Genomic DNA, 23,863 nt, shown 5'->3' on the forward strand with positions numbered 1-23,863 from the left:
CTCCAAGGTCAAAGGGCAGATGTTTCCCACTAGACTGAACCATTTCTATATAATTACTAGAGAAGCCCTCAGTTTCCTCACCAGGAAAATAAGGACAAAAGTCTTCCCCTTTGTTTAATCTGTCACAAAATGGGAGCATATTGAACACACTGAATAAATTCAGATGAGTTTGTGTTCATGCAGCCTCTTCATGAATCATGAACAACCACCGGCAAATTATGACTCAAGTCATCAATAGCCTTAATGTTCATGCTGACTCAGCAATGCTGAATTACCTGTCACCCCATCAAAGTTTTCTTCTTTGACATTGTTAACATCAAACATTCCATTTCCGCACACACCCTTTTGCAAAATTCATTAAACTTTTGTTTAAAGATTTTGCTTCTCTCAAATGCTTCTTACCCTGCAGCCTCTCTTAGCTAATGAAGGTATTTCATAGACGTAATTGGCAGAGAGAATCAAAGATGGACGTGTAAACAGAATGAAAAAGGAAACCTGCAGAGGGAATGGCATAGCTGAGGCAAAGAAACACTTTGGAAATTATAAATGAAAGGTTAAATTGAAAATAACTTGGAACTTCCCTGGTGGTCCAGTGGTTAAGACTCTGTGCTTCCACTGCAGGGGGCACAGGTTTGATCCCTGGCCGGGGAAATAAGATCCTGCTTGCCCCACAGCTCAGTCAGAAAAATAAATAAATTTTTTAAAAAAATAAAGTGAACATTGGGTTACAAGTGTCTTTTTCAGTTAATAGTTTTCTTAGGGAGCCCAGTCTAGCGCCCTGTGATGACCTAAAGGAGTAGAATGGGGGGATGGGAGGGAGACTCAAGAGGGAGGTTATGTATAATATATATATATATATATATAATTATGGCTGATTTGTGTTGTTGTAGGGCAAAAACCAACAGAATGTTGTAAAGCAATTATTCTCAAATTAAAAATTTTTTAAAATAAAGTGAGTTTCTTACTTTAAAAAATAAATCAATATAAAGTTTAGTTAAAAAGAAAAGAAAACAATTTGAGGAGCAATGAAGGAAAGGTCTTAAATTCTAGAACCAAGAGCTTAGATTGGATGATATGAGTTTTCAGGATCTACTGCACTTTTGTCTTCTGTCCCCACCAACTGCTGACACCGGCTTTACTAATGTCTCTGCTGATCCATTTTCCAGGACATTGGTGGACATTTTTGGTCCTATTTTGCCTTCTCAGAGGAATTGAATGGAACTGACTGTTCCATCCTCTTATTTTCCTTCCCTTGGCTTCCATGATACCTTTTCTGGCTTTCCTTTTCTCTCTCTGGCTCCTTCCTCTACTAGGCATTGCAGACTCATCTTGTGCCGTCCAGCTTCAAGCATGGAGTTCTTCCAGACTTGTTCTCAGGCCCTCTTCTGGTCTTAATACATACCTTTCTCTTAAGTGAGCTTGTCTACACAGTAACTTCACCTGCCACCTAGCTAATAAGGATTCTTTTCCAAGCTCTAAACCCATGTGAACCTGAACATCGTAAAGATTCCTCTTGTCTAACATGCTCATGGCCAAAGTTGGGAACGAACACAGTGTCTTTTTTGCACTGTTGTTTGTATAATGGACAGGGAACTCTAGAAGAGCAATGACATGGCAAAATGACTGGTGATGAATTTAATTTTGGATTGGCTGCTTTTCAGCAAGTTTCACTTCTGTAAAGTTTGGATATAGTGCCCTGGAGGCCAACTGAACAATTTGTGTAGAATAAATGTGGGCCAAAATTATATTGAAGAAGGGAATAAATGGAGACAGAGTCTTCTACTTCTTAAAGACAGCTCTCCCCACCTGATACTTCAGTTCAATATACTTAATTATACTCAGTGTTTATTAGTTGGAATTTACTTCTGTCCTCTGCTTATCTTTGGGGACCAGTAAACTTAACCATTCATTTGTTCATTCATTCATCCAGGGCCACAGATTATCTGGATGGGCAAGTTAAGTTCACTTTATTCCAAGTTCACTCTGAAACCTTTGGGATACTGTGATCACAAGGGAGAATATAGTCAAGGAAGGACTATAGCAAGAACAATTAAATAACAATAACACAAAGAAAGCTGAATGCAGAAGAATTGATGCTTTTGAGCTGTGGTGTTGGAGAAGACTCTTGAGAGTCCCTTGGACTGCAAGGAGATCCAACCAGTCCATCCTAAAGGAGATCAGTCCTAGGTGTTCATTGGAAGGACTGATGTTGAAGCTGAAACTCCAATACTTTGGCCACCTGATGTGAAGAGCTGACTCATTTGAAAAGACTGTGATGCTGGGAACGATTGAGGTCAGGAGGAGAAGGGGATGACAGAGGATGAGATGGTTGGATGGCATCACTGACTCAGTGGACGTGAGTTTGGGTAAATTCCGGGAGTTGATGATGGACAGGGAGGCCTGGCATGCTGTGGTTCATGGGGTCGCAAAGAGTCGGACATGACTGAGCGACTGAACTGAACTGAACACAAACATTAATTGAGTGCTTATAATATGCCAGGTACAGTACCTTATATATACATTGTCAGATTTACTCCTGCACAACACCATTTAGTTATTCTCTTTAACCCCATTTTAGAGATGTGTGAACTGAGGTTTAAATAAGTTAACTGTCTGCCCCAAGGTCACAAAGCTAGTGAGTGAAAAGCTAGAATTTCACCCTGGTCTCACTTGAGAGCACTTCCCTTAACCACTACACTTTTCATCCCACACTTGCAAAAGCGTCTAATTCACTAACTGGTATACTTTGCATAAGGAAGTCCACCATTGGCTCATTCTTCCTTTTGCTCATTAAAGTTAACACACAAACAAAAAGCATGCCTTTCTCTTTAACTTCTCTTTAGTTGAAGGGGCAGGGAAGAAAAATTAAAAATGAGAGTCCCCTGGAGATGACCTGAGAATCTTAACTATATCCAAACCGGGAGGATCATGTGCAGAGAAACAGAAAAAGATGAAGGAAAGCATGGGTTACTCTTCAAGTTGGCATCTTGCAGCTCATGCAAGGCTGGATTCTAGGGTGTCTACTGTGACTCCTGGCGGCCTTGACCTAAGCAGACAAGTTTCCCCCTGAAAAGCAGTTTTGGTTAAATGTCGGAATTAATGGGGGTGGGAGGCAGGGAATAAAGCTAATGAAATAACATAGGCAAATTGTAACCCTTAACTTTGCTTCATATAAAAAAATTTTTTTAATGCTTGAGTCTCAGGTTTTTCAACACAGCTGGAGAAATAGAATCACCACCAAACTAATCCCACAGTGGGTTGAGTTCACAAAAATGGGAAGTTAAAGAAAACTCCATTAACTTAGAATCATCATAACCTTCTGAAAAGAAAAGAAATCTAATTCAGAAGATCTCCAAGAGAGCAATGAGCTAAGCAAACAGCTCTAACCTCACAATGATTTTTTTTTTTTTTACTTTTTATTTTGTATTGGGGTGTAGCTGATTAACGATGTGATAGTTTCCAGTGAGCAGTCGTATATATACATGTATCCTTTTTCCCCTCAAACTCCCCTCGCACCCAGGCTGCCAAATAACATTGAGCAGAGTTCCATGTGCTATACAGTAGATCCTTGTTGGTTATCCGTTTTAAATATAGCAGTGTGTATGTGTCCATCCCAAACTCCCTTACTATCACCTGCCCCCATCCTTGCCCCCAGGAACCATAAATTCACTCTCTAAGTCTGTAATCTCACAATAATTTGAGGAACTTCTTGAAGTTATTTTCTCTCCTTGATGTTAGTGCGCAAATTTAAGTTGTCTGGTAATCCTTGGGCTCTGGGAAAAGCAAATGGTTAGTTTATGGTAAATTGCTCTCAATGATTATCTTTCAGAAAACATGTGAGTTATGAGAGAGAGTAAGAGTACCTAATTCACCCTGCTGTTGAAAAGAGAATTGGATGACAGGTTCTAGATGCTGCTGCTAAAAGGCTTTCAGCAGTTGCTGTGCTCAGCCATGGATATGTCAGTGAAATAAATAACCGAAGGCAGTCTAAGAATTTGCAGAAGGAAGTGTTTTTATACTATGGCTTAGCAAAAACATCTCTATGTTAAACCTACTTGCAAATTTAAACTGTACCAGGGGAAGGGAAATGGGTTTATATAATCCAAGTAGCATAGGAAATATTAAATACTTTATGTTATTAAAACAGGGTGACATCATTGGCAAGGCACTTTTTTCTCTAGGAAATAGAAGGCTCCATCCACCAGTAACAGGTTGGAAGAATTACTCACTGTGGCAGAAAGTCTAACATACTCAACAGCCCTGCCTAAAGTTTATGGTAGCACTGGAAAACAAGAACTGTCCTGTCTTATCTCACCATATTTCCAAGCTACAACATAAAAAGGGGAGCAGGGGTAGAGAAAATAAGGAAATTCTGGGAATCCATGGCTTTCAAATGGAGGAAACTGCTGCCAAGAATCACATTAATGTACTACTTGATCATATGTGGGTTTTAAGAAATAGGATTCTTAAGGATTTCTAGAATGAAGGAAGGGATTTTATGCAGAATTAGAAAAAGATAGAGGCAGCCAATATACATCAAACAAACTAAAAACTGAGGGCTATTTTTTTCTTTAAGGTTTACAATCTGGCAAGTGGAAGATCGTAGAATTATGCTGTCCTGTCCAATGTCCCAGGGGGCCAGTCCAGGGACAGAAAATCATTAGGGGGACCACAAATGAGAGTCATGCAATTTACACTTTTCTGCCTAAACATCGTGGTCCGTTTTTCAGAAGTTTCCAATGTGCATTGTTACTGCAATCCTTTCTAATATTGTCCCCTTTACATTCCTCCTCAAACAAATCTGCTTAGCCATCCTGAAATATTATACATAAAATTAACACCAGAGATAAACAGGGGGTTATTAATCCCCAGGAATATTTGTTAGGACACTTCGACCCCAGCAGACTTACTTGAAAACTTGAAAACCTAAGACACCATGACTCTTGGCCATGACTGTGTACAAGGAAAATCAGCTTAGTACCTCTCCTTCACTTGGCCCAACCATCTTTGACTTTTCTGTTTGTAAAGTCAGTGTTACTTACGGTGAGCAAGCATTTTTAAATGGTCCTCTAGTCAAGCAAAAGGGTTCTACCATTCACCTCTACAGTTTTTATCTGATACCTTTTCCTTCTCCTTTTCTGTGACCTGGTCTTTTGCCAGGTTTTCTTCCTTTCTTATCACTCACTGAAGTTTCTCCTTCCTCCTCACTGTGTTTTATATCTGGTATCTGAAACTTGCTCATTTGTCCTTTCTCCTGTTCATCTTCACAGCTTTTATACTATAAACCATGCCTTGTTCCCTTGTAATTCTTTTTTTTAATGCTATATTCTAATATTTTCCTGTACATATGTCACATTCTCTTTAATGTATCCTTTTCAACATTTAAATGAAGTTATCTTTAATAGTAAAGTAAAATATTTAAAGAACATTTGAAAAAATAGAAAAATGTAGAAACAAGAAAGAACATTTGAAAGAACATTTGAAAAATTAGAACATTTGAAAAAATGGAAAAATGTAGAAACAAGAAAGATGACTCTTGGTTCTTCAAAGGAAGTCCCCATTAACATTGCAATGTGTTCTTTTTAGATTGTTTTATGAACAAGATTTTCTAAAACTATGTTTGATAGTATAGGTAGTCTTTGATTTTCTTTGATGTCTAAATATGATAATGTAAGTGTTTTTCTTAATGTGTTTTAATGGCTACATAATATTCCATTGAGTAGCTATAGCTTAGTTTAAAAACCGTTCCCTCATTTTAGATCATTAAGATATATTTTAATTATTTTACTATTGTAAGTAGTGTTTGGGAAAATGTCTTTTTTTACTAAGCCACGGAAGGGTGTGTTTATTTGTTTTATTCAGGGTAATTATTATTTCTTTGGCATAGATCTTAGAAGCTCAATTACGGTCTTTGGGAAAGGGTTTGGAGCCCTTGATAACAAGGTCAGTTTGCTTTCAAAACAGTATTTGCAATGTGTTCTTTGTCCAGCGTTCATGAGTGTGTGTTATTCACCTCCTTCTTGCAACATTAGGTATTCTTATTTTAAAAGAAAGATTTGCTAATTTAATATATGAAAATGGTTTTCTTTTGAATGAAACTGCTTATTAGTAAGGGTACATGCATTTCCATGAATTTGCTTATTATTAACCCTTATGCATTAGGTCTTTCACCCCTTCTTTCTCTTTCCATCACCTTGTAGCCACATGCTAATTTCTTATGCTTATCCTCAGTCCCTTCTGCTCGCTTTTCCAACCCCAAAGTTAATTCTGTAATTCTCTTTTGTCTCGTGTCCAGTAACTTGTGGGGCAGTGGGACCCAAATTGCATTTTAAGATCATTTTTATGAGTCGTTCTCAGCAGGCGTTTTCGAGGCCCCAGGTTCTTTTTCTGTCCCCCACTGTGAAAAACTGATTGGCAGCTGGTGACGGGCAGGGCACTGGTGCTTGGCACTCACAGGAAGCCCTGCAGGAGGTGCCCAGAGCCACAGTGGAGGGAGTGTGGCCAAGCCAGCACAAGGTGGGGGACCAGATGTCGCCCGATTATGTTCCATTGAAATCCAAACAAAGCCCCAGATTCAGGATCATTTCCTTGAGACTCCCCAGTTGGAAACTGGCACCAATCCAGACCCTCACAACAGCTGGTCTCCCCATGCTAGGATTTATGTGCCTTGCAGAAAACTTTACCTGTGTGTTATTGATTGGTTTCTGCAAAGCAATCAAACAGCATCTCGAAGACCCAAAGCGTACTGCTCTCTGCTGAAAATAAAAAGAGCTCATATATCACTGAACACGCCAGCGGTCTTATTACAGGCTTGGGAACTCTGAGGAGGATGTGTTGTCCTTGTTATTTATGCCACCCATGTTAACCTTGAGGCTGTGTTCTGACACTTGCAGCTTGGCAATGACAATGCTCTACTCTTGTTAGGAGACTAAGTCCACCCTTTGGAAATAAATTCTATTATAAAATAAGCTTTCAGGGAACACCAGCAGATGAGAAATTGTGTTTGTGTTTCTCATCATCCAGTTGATGTTGGGAAATCTGAGAATCTCTCCAAAAGCTCCTGACTTGTTATCATCCAGGTCACTTTCATGCCGTCCACTTTCTTGCTCCCGAGGAGGGTGAACTGGAAGCCTGACAATTTCATTTTCTGAATATCAAGGGGGGAAAGCAAACAGAAACCGTCCTCACCACCACCCCCTCCCCCAAAAAGATACTGTAGTTGCTTGTGCTAACCAACAGAGGAAGGTTTTAATTTTAAAACACAACAAGTATTTTTAAGGAAAACTAAAATAAAGAATTATGAAAGAACACCAGTTTATCTAATACTTAGCTAAAGGTGTATTCCTAACCTAGATCCAGGAGCTCCATTTTATGGGTTGCCTTTATAATTGGCTAGCCCAGCTGTTTCAATCACCTGATAAGGTCTGGGGGACTCTTTCTCTCCCTCTCCCCCCTGCCTCTGGCTGCCTGGCGGTCCTCAACCCAGATTCTCAGACCTCACAGTAAGATTCTGGAGCAAACCCTCTCCATTAGAAACAAACAAAATAAATTGTTTCCATTCCCCCAAAGGAATGTGCTAAAGCCTTTTTTCCTCTTTAACATGGATGCAATTTAAGTTTGGCAAGTGCTGGACACAGGATACCTCAGAGGAGACCGCTTTTGTGAGAGAGACCCTTACGGAAAGACCCCTTCATCCTCCCTGTAAACTTTCAATGACAGAAAGTAACCAGGTCATGCCTTCAGCATCCACAGGATTTCTGCAGAATCCTTTACCCATTCCCTCATTCCACAAAAATGGCTTCGGCACCTACTATGCGAAAACCCTGTGTGCATGTTCCTTTCCGGCTGTCCCTACAAGGCTTCTGTTAAGTCAGAGCTTCTTACAGTCTGTACTGCGTTGGCTTCATTTCTAGCCCTTAAAGCTGCACCAGGGGCATCCAGATATCATCCAGTGACATTTAATTGCTCTGATTCAGAATCCTGTTTATCTGTAATGCTCCTTGGTTGAGAAATTCAAGGGAATTAAAGATAAGACATGGTCCATTCATCCTATCCTAAGTCGCTCAGTCGTGTCCAACTCTTTGCAACCCCATGAACTATACAGTCCATGGAATTCTCCAGGCCAGAATACTGGAGTGGGTAGCCTTTCCCGTCTCCAGGGTATCTTCCCAACCCAGGGATCAAGCCCAGGTCTCCCACATTGCAGGTGGATTCTTTCCCAGCTGAATCAGAAGGGAAGCCCAAGAATACTGGAGTGAGTAGCCTATCCCTTCTACAGCAGATCTTCCTGACCCCAGAATGGAACTGGGTTCACCTGCACAGGTGGATTCTTTATCAACTGAGCTGTCAGGGAAGCCCTGGCCCATTCATGGCAGGCGTTAAAAGGGAAATCACCAGAGATGATCTCAAGAACTGATCAAAGACAATAATATGATCAAGAGCCGGCGCAATTAGAACCAAAGGAGTTGATCTCACAGACCATGGGCATGGGCTGCCCTGGCGGTCCGGTGTTTAAGAATCCACCTGCCAGTGCAGGGGACACAGGTTCGATCCCTGGGTTGGGAAGATCCCACAAGCAGCAGAGCAGCTAAGCCCATGTACCACAGCTTCTGAGCCCACATCCTGGAGCCCATGCTCCCCAACAAAAGAAGCCCCCACAGTGAGAAGCCCACACACAACAGCTGGAGAATAGCCCCTGCTCACCTCAAATAAAGAAAGCCCCTGTGCAGCAACAAAGACCCAACGCAGCCAAAAATAAAATAAATAAAAATTAAAAAGAAAACAATATGCACATGACTCATAAACGTAGCCCCAACCCTTGCCAGTATCCTGCCTATCTCTCCTTCCCTTCCCTGTCCCTCACCTACGTTTGCAAAACATTTCCTGCTCAAGATTCTAATGGATTCCAACATCTTTGCTCAAACACTGGGGGCCATCTTGTTTCCCTGGATGGAAGCAATCCGCATCAAGGGTCAGACCCCAGGTCAGTTAAGGCCAGAGGACAGGGTCCCCTGAGGCCATATTGGAGAAGGATGTATTTGTCTTCAACTGTAAAGACACTTGATATTCTTAACGCACCCTAGCCTTTCCTAGTAATCCATTTTTCATTGATCATACTCATAAATTTACCAGAGCACGTACTGAATCGATTTATACTTTCAGTCCGCTCCACTTTCATAACCCAGAAGCTGCTTCTCCTCATACAGTTCAGCACACAGCTTTTTATATTCCTCAGTCCGCTTTATTCCTAGCCCCAGTATTCTGGGAACTGGCTGTCATATCCAGTTCACACAACGTGTAACGGTCCTCATTTGATACCTTTTGAACAGTCTTTCTCTCATCCGTTCTCCCTTCATCCTCTTCAGTTCTTGAGACGGAAAAGATTCTCAAGGCTCCGAGTGAGCTCTGACCTCATCCAGCTTCCTTCTTTAGTAGCTCCCATAAAGCTGAGATTTATGGCTATCAAAGTGAGAGGAATATTGGGTCAGGAAGATACGTTGGCTGGAACAAGGAATTGACCTGTGGACAAAAAGTGATGAATAGCTCTTAAAAGTCCACTCCCCACTAATGAGGAAGGCTCTGGGTGAAGAGTTGTAAATTCCACTCACCACTGCAGACACTGGGGATTTTTCTATTTACCTAAGATATTTGCAGAATGGGGACCTGACTCTTAACAGGGTCCACAAAAGTAGGCGTGGGGAAGAGTCCGCAAGCTGTGTGTAAGCTTGCAAAAATGTTCCTCTCCCCTTAATTAGTCTGGAGAGGCTAATGAACACTTCAGGTTTCTTTGATTTGGCTGAACTGTGAGCACTGGGTAGGCAATACCATTGATCTCATACTGATCTGAAGCTGGCCAAAAAATACGTCTTTGATTAATTATATAAAAATGGGAGAGGATTAGGACTTGAATATATACATCTTGGCAGATAAAATCATTTAAAATATTGGTCGGTGGGTGCAACTAACAGGACCTAAGGCCACAAGGAAAAATAAAACTGAAGATCTTTTGTGTGATCTAGATATGGAGCATGAAGATTCTTCTTCCTCCAGCAGCCCTTCCCAAACACACTGTCTCACAGGGGAATTAGAGCTTTACAACATCTGTATGACTGGCATTGTTCCTGGAGCCTCAGATTCACAGGGACCAAAGCTACATGGTCTAGCATGCGCCTGATTCAGCCTTACTCAGCGGAATAGGTTGTTGTATAGCTACAGATGGATGGCAAGTTTTAAAGAGCATTAAGTGCCAGCCGTGCCTCGGTTAATAAGAAACCCAGTTATATGTCAAGGAGGCTTGTTACTCATGCATGACCATGTGTGAAATTATGGTAGCTGCCTTTATAGATCCCAAACTAGGCAAGAGTGAGGAATTTACTGTAGATGGACCAGTTTCTTGTCTCCTAAATCAGTCAGTCATATGATGTCAGGGGAGTCATAGTCTTGGAGTGAATTGTGAGCTGTCATGCAGGTGGTGCAGTAGTGAAGAATCCACCTGTCAATGCAGGAGATGCAAGAGACGTGAGTTCGATCCCTGGGCTGGGACTCTTCCTTGGAGAAAGAAGTGGCAACCCACTCCAGTATTCTTGCTTGGAAAATCCCATGGACAGAGAAACCTGGCAGACTGCAGCTTGTAGGGTCACAAAGAGCCAGACACAACAGAGCACAGAAAACCACCCATCAGTGTATTGATATATTGCTGTGTTCCCTTGATGAGTATCACACGCAGAGATTAGACCTGGCTGCGCAATGACTATGGGCATGCTCTCCTGGTGCTGTGATGTCCTGGGTGTGTCGCTTTTGGGGAACAAAGGACTTACTTCCCCAGCAGCTGGAGGTCCTGTCCCTTCAGCCCCTCACTGGAGGTTCTCTCAGGGAGCCACTCCCACCTGAACTGAGCCGTCTTGCTAAAGATCAGGCCCCCTTCCCCAGACAGCCACATCCCATCACTAGTCCATGCTTGGGGTAAAGACCTGGCCTGTTTACCCCAGTTTGGGACAGCACTGAAGGCCAACCCAGCTTCAGATCTCCTAGTGGAGTCAGTCAAGACCCTCATTGAGCGTCACGAGCATACCTCACCCTCTGCCTTATTGCCCTTCTTTTCCGCCTGTAGGCACTGACCCTCGGAAACTCCCAAATAAACCTCTGCACACCAGTTCCCATCTCCAAGAGTCTGCTCCACAGGGAACCTGACCTGCGCAGGATCCCTGCTCTCAACTGCCGCAGGCTCTTACAGATGAAGAGCCTGGGGTCCAGAGGGACCCCAGTCGGCTCAAAGTTATGTAGCCCTCTACTGGTGATTGGCTTCCTGGTCCTGCCTTCTCTCCATCTCTGCACAGCAAGCAGAGCCTGTGCATCCACTCTAGTCTGGATTCAGTGCTGGCTACTTAATCATCAGTACAGCCTGAGCAAGACGAGAATGTGCAGGGCATGACTGCTTGAACAAAGGCCTAGAAGGAGCAGTGAACTTGATGTACTGTGCGCCCAGGGTAACAGAGATGTTATCCATTTCCTCGAGGCCTCCCTCCCCGCTAGTACCTATTGTCTGACCACCCACAAGTCTGTAACAACCAGCATTGCTTTGAGTAGAAAGTGTGTCCTTTTCTGTTGCAAAGTCAAATTAGGAGGCTACAGAGAAAACGTTTTGTGCTCTGAGCTAAATTGCCTCTTTCTCCCTTGACTTTCCCTTGTAATCTTTGGGAGAATGTTTAAATACTTGATGCTGTAAAGTCTCCTCTGACAGTATTACCTTATGTCATGGAATGATTGTGAAAAAGAGCTAAGTCACAGCTACTTGTTAAATAGTGCTTCTGCAAAAGCTTGAATTTAGTTTAATAGGTCATAGAAACAAATTTCCAGACTTCCCTGGTGGTCCAGTGGCTAAGACTCCGTGCTCCCAATGCAGGGGGCTCAGGTTTGATCCTTGGTCAGGAAACTAGATCCCACATGCTGCAACTGAGGCCTGGTGCGACCAAATAAATAAATATATATATTTTTTAAATAGAGATAAATTTAAAGATTAAAACTGAAATCTTCCCCATTCCTTAAGTATGTTGTTGTGTCTGTGCTTTTGCATGTGTATTCGTATGGGGGTGTGTGTGTATGTGCGTGCGTGCAGGTATGTGTGGGTATATGCATGTGTGTATTCATGGATGGGTTTGCATATGCCTTATGGTGTGTGCATATGTGTGTGTGTGCATTTGTGTGTGTGCATGCATATGCAGAGTCTCTATTAACATGATGCCTTTGGCAGGGTGCATGTCACCCTCTGGAGAATCACGGCTCTCTGCTTTCGATTACACTCAGTCTAGTCCAAAACCCCTCTGAACTAATCCTAATCAACTTGGAAGCCACCAGGCTCAGGCATGAGGCTGTCAAATGTGAGTGTTTGCAGATGTCAGTGAGGATGGCAGGATTCCAGGAGGACAGATCAAGGCTTAGTCACTGAAAAATGCATGCCAGTGCATCCCGGCTCCAGAGCACCAGCGCAGCCGTAAGAAAAACGTGTCGTGACAGTAAATCAATAACCTCTTGGAGATGATTCTTTTCTGAAACATCCCTGATTAATTATGCCAGCGCACACTTGGCCACAGTACTTTGCTCCAGCATTAACTTAATGCTTTTTGCGTGAAGCTGGATTATAACTGGTTCTCATAAGTCAAATTTGACATTTCAAATCAGGCTTTAAAGGTTTGGGTTATAGATTTTATAACGTCTTCATGTCAAACATAATTGCTCCTATTGCTGCTGGTAGACATTTGCCAATCAATCAGAATAACATTTATTTTATCATAAACAAGGCTAAATGAAAACCATTTGAAATCATTGTATTTGAAGACTTGGTGAAGAAGCTTCTTTGGGATGGTTGAAATCTGCTTATGCATTGCAATGGAGGAAAGCGGGGAAATTACCAAAGTTGATGGAAATGTGTTACTATTTTCTCACTTCAAAAAATTAATGCCTCTCTGTATTTTGTGACTATTCAGCTTTATCTTTAGTTAGGCGATTTAGTCCCAGATGAATATGATTTGGGGCAAAGTAGTCCCGTTCTTCTCTGTAATAGAAAACTTTATTTTTTGTCCCTTCAAGATGAAGGTATTTTTAATTCACTTATGTACGGCATCTAGGAATTTATTTTTTATTCATCTTAAATTGCCAGGTCTTTTTAATATTAAAACTAATGGAAAACAGGGCATTCCTAGGGGAAAGTCATATTTTCATGGTCCTCGAACAAAGGTTTGTTGAGACACTGTTAAATTGCCTGTACAGAGGAGGGGGCTAAGTCTACAATGGTCAGTAAAGCTTGTCCCTTCTCCCTAAAGAAGTTCCCCATGCCTCACGGTGCTCCCTTTCCTTCGTGTTGACTGTAGCATCCTGTGGCCTATTGATACTCAGAATCTTCACACCAGCATCAACCTAGAAGTGTCCACATCACTCTCATTAATAATAGCCTATTGACCAGAACTAGTGCCACTGCACGACTTAACTGTGAAGCAGCAGAGATCTGTGAGGGCTGATTCTCTGATAAGCAGAAAATGACCATGCCTTCAGTGTGGACTAAGGAGAAGCTCCCAAATATCAGAGGATTATAATCAGAGAAGAGAGCAGGAGCAAAGGCCTGGCCATGGTCTTTTGGTGGAACAGTAAAGTTGCCAGTACAAAATGTGTGAGACTAGTCTAGAAAAGCCCGCTGAGTCCAGTAGATGGGATGTGTCTCTGAAGGCAGTGGTAAGAAACTTGGACTTTGTTCTGAAGAGAGTGTGAAGGTTTCAGAGAAGGGAATCAAACCCTAATAGTAGAATAAAACCCTAATAGTAGAGGATGCTGATGGACTTGGATGCATATTTCTCTGGAGCTCAAAATAATTTTAGAGAAGCATATGAATGACATTAAAGTCCTACTTTCCTATTTTGCCTGTTCTTTTTAATTTCAGAGTGCTCCTCACAATGAGTTTCATTTTTCTCTACCTGCTCCCTGAGCTTGACAATGTGTCATGAGCTTTAAGAGTGCTGGAAATTTTCCTGATGACGGGAACACCTGATTAAATCTCCTTTCCCTTGCCTTCTACCTCTGATATGTCTCGCATTACTCTTCCTTCCATTCCTCTTCAACCCAGCCACTAAAATGCTTTCCAAATGCATTTATCCAACCAGTCCATCCTAAAGGAGATCAGTCCTGGGTGTTCATTGGAAAGACTGATATTGAAGCTGAAACTCCAATACTTTGGCCACCTGATGCGAAGAGCTGACTCATTTGAAAAGACCCTGATGCTGGGAAAGATTGAGGGCAGGAAGAGAAGGGGATGACAGAGGATGAGATGGTTGGTTGGCATCACTGACTCGATGGGCATGAGTTTGGGTAAGCTCCAGGAGTTGGTGATGGACAGGGAGGCCTGGCGTGCTGCGGTTCATGGGGTCACAAAGAGTCGGACACAACTGAGCAACTGAACTGAACTGAACTGAGGCCAAAGAAAAGACAAAAAACAGCCACCTGTAGCATCTCAGTGCCTGCCTATGTCAGTGGACTGCAGTTATTCTTATTCCTGTCTCTCTGCCTACCTGAGGCTCTTGGTACCCGTGAGATTTACCCCCAAACATGAATGGGAAGTCTGTTATGATAGTCTCCCTTTTAACCTTGGTGTAGAGGCCCCTCATCCTTTAGCCCTTGAAGCCCCTTGAGGTGAATGGGTGGGTGAGGGAAGGGCCAGGCTCCTCCTCCCAGGCACAGTCATGAGACCAAGAGCATCACTTCCTTGTCTCCATTTTTCCACTGACCATCCTCAATTCTCAGGTTTTCCCAAGGGCTTCACAGGCAGTAGAGCATCACAGTTCAAGAATAAGTCTGAAAGCCAAACTGCCCAAGTCTAAGCCCAAACCCACCACCTTCCAGTTGGTGAACCCAGAGCAACTTCATCAACTTCCCTGTGCCTTGATTTTTGTAAAACAGAATTGATGTAAACATATGCCCGAGAGGATCACTGTAAGATATAAATGACTTCGGACATGAGTTTGAGCAAACTCTGGGAGTTGGTGATGGACAGGGAAGCCTAATGTGCTGCAGCCCATGGGGTTGCAAAGAGTTGGACACGACTGAGCGACTGAACTGAATCCAGGTAGAGGACTGGCATGCAGTAGATATTAGACAATATCATTTAGCAATTTGTCTTAAGTGAAATATCTCCCCAAATCCCTCTCAGTTATTTTTGCATGTACTGTATAAGTCACTTTTACTACAGAATCTCATATAATACTTATGCAGTCCTAATGACTTTGGTCTTTTCTGAGCTGAGAGACTCCACATTTGTATTTGCCTAATTGAAATGCCTGGTGCGATACGGTCCATGAGATCACAAAAATCAGACACAGCTTAGCAACTGAACAACAACAAAATTGAAATGCATTCCCGAGAACAGCCATCCACTGGGGCAATGGTCTTTGTCTGCTCTATCCTGGAATATATTTAAATACATGAAATCGTGAGTTGCACGTGGCAGGAGTACAATAAGCTTTTATTGAGTGAATGAACAAACAGGCTAGTTTGGGGAGCAGTGTGTGTCACTCAGGAAGAAAACACAGGTTTGGAGTCTAGTAGATCTGAGGTCTACTACCTTCCCTGGTATCTCAGCTGGTAAAGAATCCACCTGCAATGCAGGAGACCTGGGTTCAATCCCTGAGTTGGGAAGATACCCTGGAGAAGGGAACGGCTACCCATGCCAGTATTCTTGCCTGGAGAATTCCATGGACAGAGGAGCCTGGCAGGCTACAGTCCAAGAGGTCACGAAGAGTCAGACATGACTGAGAGACTTTCACACTCACAGATCTGAGGTCTAAGGCTGGCTACACCATTGCCTACTTCTGCGTAACCTCTGACAAGTTCATCCCTCTGTTCCTCCACTTCTTCATTTATAAAATGGACATGAAAATATCTGTTTCATTAGAGTTGCTCTAAGAATTAAATACAATGCTGACTGGAAATGTTTAGTGTATAAAATTGAGTTTATATTAGAAGCTTAGGAAACGGTAAACATTCTTATTACTGTATATGCAGTGTTTCTGCACATAATGAATGATGGGGAAGCAACGTAAGACAGATGAATGAAGTCATTGGCTTGTTTAACCTATCATATATGTTTGCCAGAATTTTTCAACGCACATTAGAAACTAACACAACTTTATAAAACAATTTCACTCCAATAAAATAATAATAAAATTAAGACCAGATTTCTTTTTTAGTCTTTCCCCTGTACTGTTTTCCAGTAGTACAGTAATAATTAAAGTAAAAGAGAAGTAAAGAGGGGGAAATTGTAGGTGAGGAGGCTCTAGAGAGGTAGAGGAGAGAGGAGGCTGAGGAAGACCTAGAAGAAAGTCATGGAGATAGTCAGGTTCCTGCCTTGAGGAAAGAGTGGGCAGGACAAAGGGAAGGCAGGAGAAAGGACTGTGTCTGTAGACAAATCTCTCCTCTGTCCAGTCTGTCCTCCATCCTGCCTCCAGCTCACCCTTTCTACTTTATTACTGTTCAGTCGCTGAGTCATGTCCAACTCTTTGAGACCCTGCCAGGCTCCCCTGTCCTTCAATATCTCCCAGAGTTTGCTCAAATGCATGTCCATTGAGTTGGTGATGCCATCTGACCATCTCATTCACTGCCACCCCCTTCTCCTTTTACCTTCAAATCTTTCCCAGCATCAGGGTCTTTTCCAATGAGTCAGCTCTTTGGATCAGGTGGCCAAAGTATATTGCCCTTTCTACTATCAATACCCAAATATGCTTCTCCTACGTCTGTGTACTTTCAACTATATTGAGGAGTTTAAGCAGAGCTACCTCTGCTTCTTACAAAACAGAGTCCATATAAAAATACTGCATGATTTGGCTTCTGCCCACCTCAGCTGTCCAGACGTCATTCTTCATGCTCTTTTGTGTCCTGTGACACGGTGATGGTTCCTTAGTGGTCTGTACAGTGCCTTTACATCATTTCTTCTTCTTGGGTTAGTAAATGAACTTCTACCTGTGCCCTTTCTTCTACTTGTGAAGCCCTCAGTTCAGTTCAGTCGCTCAGTCGTGTCCGTGGGACTCTTTGCAACCCTATGAATCGCAGCACGCCAGGCCTCCCTGTCCATCACCAACTCCCGGAGTTTACTCAAACTCATGTCCATCGAGTCAGCGATGCCATCCAGCCATCTCATCCTCTGTCGTCCCCTTCTCCTCCTGCCCCCAATCCCTCCCAGCATCAGGGTCTTTTCCAAAGAGTCAACTCTTCGCATGAGGTGGCCAAAGTATTGGAGTTTAACACCCAATTGAAATGTCTCCTGGTGTGTGAAGCTTTCCCTCGACCCACCCCAGCAGACCAGGTCACCCCAATCATTGCACCGTCCAGAGTGTGCACATCTGCATGTAGTGCATGATGTTGTAATCGCTTGATTGTCTCAGACCAGTCATCCTCACTGTGCTATTCTGTCCGAACCACAGATACTAATTGTGAAATGTTCATGGAACAAGTGACTCTGGGGTCACTTTCAAGTCACTCTTACCTTTTAAGATACAACGTGGGTTATTTCTGGAACCACATTCACAAAATTCCTTTTAGTGGCCCACAGGCTGCTGGGCTGAACAGAAGGCACCACTCTGGAGCTTCCCAATAATGCCACAGAGCCTCGGCTCCTTGTGGATACCTTCACTAGCAAGACTCAGCAGGAGATACTAACTTCCCTCGAGTCATATTAAAAGTGCTTTTTAAATGCAGAAATCATGGCCTGGTAAATGGTACCACTGTCCCCGTGTTAATTGTTTCTGTGATGCATCATTTGCTTTTAATTGCAAAGATACGCGTGTCTTGGTTCAATGCATGACTCTGTTTTGTTTATTTGCCCTAATTATTAAAACCATATCCTAAGAGCTGCTGGGGCTAATGTTAGAACTGGATGAGTCCCAAATTTAGTATTGAGTCCATAAAGCATTTTAGAAGTGCCTGGAACATACTGACACTTAAATATTGGTTCCATCTGAATCTACGTTTCTGACCCTGGGTCACATGTCTAACCTCATTCTGAGAAGCCTGTGTAAGCGTATCTCGGACAGTTTGAGAGCCAGTGGTGACAGGTATCTAGCTCCACACAGAAAAGGCACAATTTCAAAGGCTCTGGTGTTTCTGGGGAGATTCTGTGTCATATTGTACTGGTGTGACCACATTAAAGCCAGCACCTCAACTCTCAGGAGAGGGAGGCCCCTGACACAAGGAAGTTCCATTTGACTCCTAGAGACTGGAAACTACTGAGGATTAAAAAAAAAACACCAAAATATCCCCATTGTGAAGAGAGTGAGGGAAGGTGGCAGATTTTGAGCTGACCAGTTAATAAAGTTAATAATGACAGGTTTTGGTGGCAGGAGAAAGCATTTGGTTGGGTTTTCAGAGTTTAAAATTCAGGTTTTTTAGAGCCTGCCTCAGCTTTGTTTCCAAGCGGCCCGGTTTGACATCCACTGACTCTGAATTTATGGTTGCTCCAGGGGCAGCCCCACCCCAGTTCTGCACATGCCCCACCCAGCGCTGCTTTTCTCTGCATTCATCAAACGTTTGCCTTATTTGGAGAGCCCAGAAGCTTTGCAAAGGTTAGAATCTGTCAGTGTTTTCTGATTTTTTTTTTTGGCCAGTCTTTCTCATATCACCCTTCCTATCGTTTTAGATCATGTTTTACTAACACAATGGGCTTTAACTTCAAACTTGGAAATTCCTTGTTGCTTTATGACAACACAGAAATTTCTACTTTTAATCCCAGCTCTGGTTCAGGGATGGCAGAGCAAAGGAACAAAATATTCATGTTAAAATATGGAGTGTATGCTTTTCTGTATCCTAGAGCTGTTTTCTATATTGTTTTTATTTATAATTTATGAGGGCTTCCCTGATGGTTCAGTGGTAAACAATCTGTCTGCTAATACAGGAGACACAAGAGATGCAGGTTCAATTCCTGGATGGGGAAGATCCCCTGGAGTAGGAAATAGCAACCCACTCCAGTATTCTTGCCTTGGAATATTCCATAGACAGAAGAGCCGGGCAGGGTACAGTCCATGGAGTCACAGAGTCAGACATGAGAGAGTGACTAAATAGCCAAAGCAACCAATTGCTAGGATATCATAAGGACTGTCCCTCACCCCATGGTCCCAGGCAAGTCTGGTCACATCTCTCACCCTGCCTGCAGCCAAGTACCCACAAGAATGCAGGTGCTCCAAATACACCCACATACACACACATACACACGCATGTGCACGCACCATCCTTCAATTTTTTTTATGATCAAAATTTATTATAGAATATAAGAAAACCTATCCTGACAGTGATGAAGGCAAGAAATGTGGTCTACTTACGCGGGGACCACCATGAGCACTACTCCACTGGAATCCAGCAAGCCAGACATCCCCAGGAGCTATGCCCAGCAGTCTCATTTTTAGCTAGCTCAGATGGCGATTTAATGTATCCATTACCTTGAGAACATCCCCTGCCTGTGCCCTACTGATGCAAATCAGTGGACAGAGGATGTCCAGCTCTCTCATTATCCAGGTAGGCAGGGGATAGTCTGGCATGCCTCATGTTCAAAAGCTGTTTTGGCTTCCAAGAAAGAAAACCTTTTTATTCTTTTTATCTTTTTTAAAACTTATATTGACATGTAGTTGATTTACAATGTTGTGTTGGTTTCTGCATCATCATCAGTTCAGTCATTCAGTCATGTCCAACTCTTTGCAACCCCATGGACTGCAGCACACCAGGCTTCCTTGTCCATCACCAACTCCCGGAGCTTACTCGAACTCATGTCCATAGAGTCAGTGATGCCATCCAACCATCTCATCCTCTGTCATCCCCTTTCCCTCCTGCCATCAATCTTTTCCAGCATCACGGTCTTTTCCAATGAGTCAGTTCTTCCCATCAGGTGGCCAAAGGATTGGAGTTTCAGCTTCAGCATCAGTCCTTCCAATGAATATTCAGGACTGACTTCCTTTAGGATGTACTGGTTGGATCTCCTTGCAGTCCAAGGGACTCTCAAGAGTCTTCACCAACACCACAGTTCAAAAGCATCAATTCTTGGTTTCTCAGCTTTCTTTGTAGTCCAATTCTCACATCCATATATGACTACTGGACAAACCATAGCCTTAACTAGACGGACCTTTGTTGACAAAGTAATGTCTCTGCTTTTTAATATGCTGTCTAGGTTGGTCATAGCTTTTCTTCCAAGAAGCAAGTATCTTTTAATTTCATGGCTGCAGTCACCAACTGCAGTGATTTTGGAGTCCCAAATAAGAAAGTCTCTCACTGTTTTCATTGTTTCCTCATCTGTTGCCATGAAGTGATGGGACCAGATGCCATGATCTTAGTTTTCTGAATGTTGAGCTTCAAGCCAACTTTTTCACTCTCCTCTTTCACTTTCATCAAGAGGCTGTTTAGTTCTTCTTTGCTTTCTGCCATAAGGGTAGTGTCATCTGCATATCTGAGGTTATTGATATATCCCCCAGCAATCTTGATTCCAGCTTGTGCTTCATGCAGCCCAGCATTTCCCATGATGTACTCTGCATATAAGTTAAATAAGCAAGGTGACAATATACAGCCTTGATATACTCCTTTCCTGATTTGGAACCAGTCTGTTTTTCCATGTCCAGTTCTAACTGTTCCTTCTTGACCTGCATTCAGATTTCTCAAAAGGCAGGTAAGGTGGTCTGGTATTCCCATCTCTTTCAGAATTTTCCACAGTTTGTTGTGATCCATACAGTCAAAGGCTTTGGCATAGTCAGTAAAGCAGAATTAGATGTTTTCCTGGAACTCTCGTGCTTTTTCGACGATCCAGCGAATGTTGGCAATTTGATCTCTGATTCCTCTGCCCATTCTCAATCCAGCTTGAACATCTGCAAGTTCATGGTTCACATACTGTTGAAGCCTGGCTTGGAGAATTTTGAGCATTACTTTGCTAGCTTGTGAGATGAGTGCAGCTGTGTGGTAGTTTGAGCATTCTTTGGCACTGCCTTTCTTTGGGATTGGAATGAACACTGACCTTTTCCAGTCCTGTGCCAGTATACAACAAAGTGAGTCAGTTATGTCAATACATATACATATATCCACAGTTTTTTAGATTCTGTTCCCATGTAGGTCATTACAGAGTATTGTGTAGAGTTCCCTGTGCCATACAGTAGGGTCTTATTAGTTATTTGTTTTATACACGTCGCTCAGTTGTCTTATACACAGCAGTGTGTATATGTCAATCCCAATCTCCCAGTTTATCCCTGTTCACCCTTCCCCTTTGGTAACCATAAGTTTTTTGTTTTTTTTCTATATCTGTGACTCTATTTCTGTTTTGTAAATAGGTTCATTTGTACCATTTTTTTTTAAAGATCTAATATTTAAGCGATGGACTTTCCTGGTAGCTCAGCTGGTAAAGAATCCGCCTGCAATGCAGAACACCCCAATTCAATTTCTGGGTCAGGAAGTTCCCCTGAAGAAGGGATAGGTTATCCACTCTGGTATTCTTGGGCTTCCCTGATGGCTTAGCTGGTAAAGAATCCACCTGCAGTGCAGGAGACCTGGGTTCAATCCCTGGGTTGGAAGATCCCCTGGAGAAGGGAATGGCTACCCACTCCAGTAGTCTTGCCTGGAGAATCCCCAGGGACAGAGGAGCCTGGCAGGCTAAGTCCATGGGGTCAGAAAGAGTTGGACACGACTGAGTGACTAAGCAAAGCATAGCACAATATTCCATAGTATATATAATATATACGTATCACATTTTCTTTATCCATTCCTCCATCAATGGACATTTAAGTTGTTTCTATGTCCTAGTTATTTGAAAAGATAAATGTACCTCAACGTCCATTGAAATGATTTTTAATCCGTGTTATATGGTATGGAAGCAGTACCTTTCTATTTAAAAAAATATTTTGGAGACTTCCTTGGTAGTCTAGTGGGCTAAGACTCTGTGGTCCCCATGCAGGGGGGCACTGGATTGGATCCCTGATCAGAAAACTGGATCCCGTATGCTGCAGCTAAGATCCAGAGCAGCCAAATAAATAAATATTTTTTAAATGTTCACTTTAAATATGTATATATTTTGGAAAGCAAGAGAAAGGCCAAAGAAATGGATGGTGAAAGTCTTCAAATTTCATTTAATATTTTATGTATTACACATCCTGACTATAACCACAGATGCTAGAACTTTAATCTTGAGCAGTCTCCTAATTCATATGCTCTACTTTTGTACCATCACACAGCATATATTTTAATCCTTCTATTTATTCTGCAAGAAAGTTTATTATAAAACTTCCCTTTAGTTTATAGATTACCAAATGCCATCACAAATAATGAATGTATTTTTCCCATAGCAAGTCCAAACCCTTCTTGTATAGTATAAATCCATTTTTTAAATCTTGTTAAATACCATTAAGTTCCTCCATCCATACCTAAACTTCCTACTCATCTGTCTCTCCATTTTTTCTGGCAAAAGCACACCTGTTCATAAATCAAATAATTCAGCACTTAGAAGGTACAGGTACAATTTATAGATAATCTGTTCCAGAGCATAGATGTGTGGCTCAGATGGTATTTGAGATAACTTAGGGGCACGGGGCCCTGGCATTAAATAGTATAGAATTACCTGGTGGAAAGGTAGTTCTCTCTCAATTATCTTTCAGTCCTTCTGATTTCATTTAGAAGGGTCTCTATTTCATTCTAGCCTGTCTTTGTACATGCATACTAAGTCACTCAGTTGTGTCTAGCTCTATGTGCGTGTCTTTAAGGCCCCTCTAATTCTAACACCCCTACTTAACACATATAGAGCAGGCTTCCGAATCAAACGAGCAAACCATCTGTTGAATATTTATCAAGATCAATTAGTTTCCATTGTATTTGTTTTTGTGGTTATCTTCTATTAACATATTCCATTTAGGAGAGTTTATAAGCCTCATAAGTTTTCCTTTAAATGTATTTATTTAAGAAAAAAACAGTGAATTGACTAAAAAAGTTATTTAAAAACTCACATAGCCTGCGACAGCTCTGAATTAGGACTTTTGACTTTTGTAGGCACTTTGTATTTGTGTCCTTCCTCCATGATACTGTTCTGGTGCCTAAATGTCATAGGAAAGAACTCATTTAGTAAAATGTGTTTTTTCACAGTGAAATCTTTTTGTTTATTTTGAGGCTTAACCAAAAAAATAGTTCTGGTTTGTTGAGAGACAACATAAGTAAACTTAAATCATGTACTGCCAGAAGCTTATTGAGTCAAACATGATTTATCTCTGATATCTTTTAAAGACATAATTCTAATATATGAAACAGCATGAAATTTGGAGACAGAACTGGTCTTGAACACTCGGTAGACTTACTTAGTAGGGCCCGACAGTTATTGCCTTTGGATTCCTCTGGTGGTCTAGCGCTTAAGAATTCACCTGCCAATGCAGGGGACACAGGTTTGATCCTGGTTCAGGAAGATTCCATCTGCCGGGAGGTGGGGGGTTGGGGATGGCCACTGAACTGGTGGCCCACCACTACTGAAGCCCACACACTCTAGAGTTGGTACTCTGCGACAGGAGAAGCTACTGCAGTTAAGAAGCCCACGCACCATAACTAGAGCGTAGCTCCTGCTCGCTGCAACTCAATAAAGCCTGCACACAGCAAGGAAGACCCAGCACAACCAAAAGCAACAAATAAATAAATAATTTTTAATAAGACAGTTACTTTTTCCGAGTCTTTGTTAATCCCATCTACAGAAAAAAGTTAGTAACTCCCACTTAGGATGTTGTTTCAAAGATTAAATGATCTCCACAAATATTTATTGAGCCCCTCCTGTGCGCTAGGCTCTTTTTTAAGTGCTCCAAATACCACAGTGAACAAAATGTAAGCTTACCAC

General features: G+C 42.2%; 1 protein-coding gene and 1 non-coding gene across 8 annotated transcripts in view; both read left to right on the forward strand.

The window, feature by feature from the left end:
- Window positions 1-23,863, forward strand: part of AIG1 (androgen induced 1) — a 264,454-nt gene that overhangs the window by 198,760 nt on the left and 41,831 nt on the right. The window lies entirely within an intron of this gene.
- TRNAG-UCC (transfer RNA glycine (anticodon UCC)) lies at window positions 579-651 on the forward strand. The gene has a single exon. It is a non-coding gene; the product is annotated as a tRNA-Gly (tRNA).

The sequence above is a fragment of the Dama dama genome, chromosome 26, assembly GCF_033118175.1.
Source record: "Dama dama isolate Ldn47 chromosome 26, ASM3311817v1, whole genome shotgun sequence".
NCBI classification, from domain to species: domain Eukaryota; kingdom Metazoa; phylum Chordata; class Mammalia; order Artiodactyla; family Cervidae; genus Dama; species Dama dama.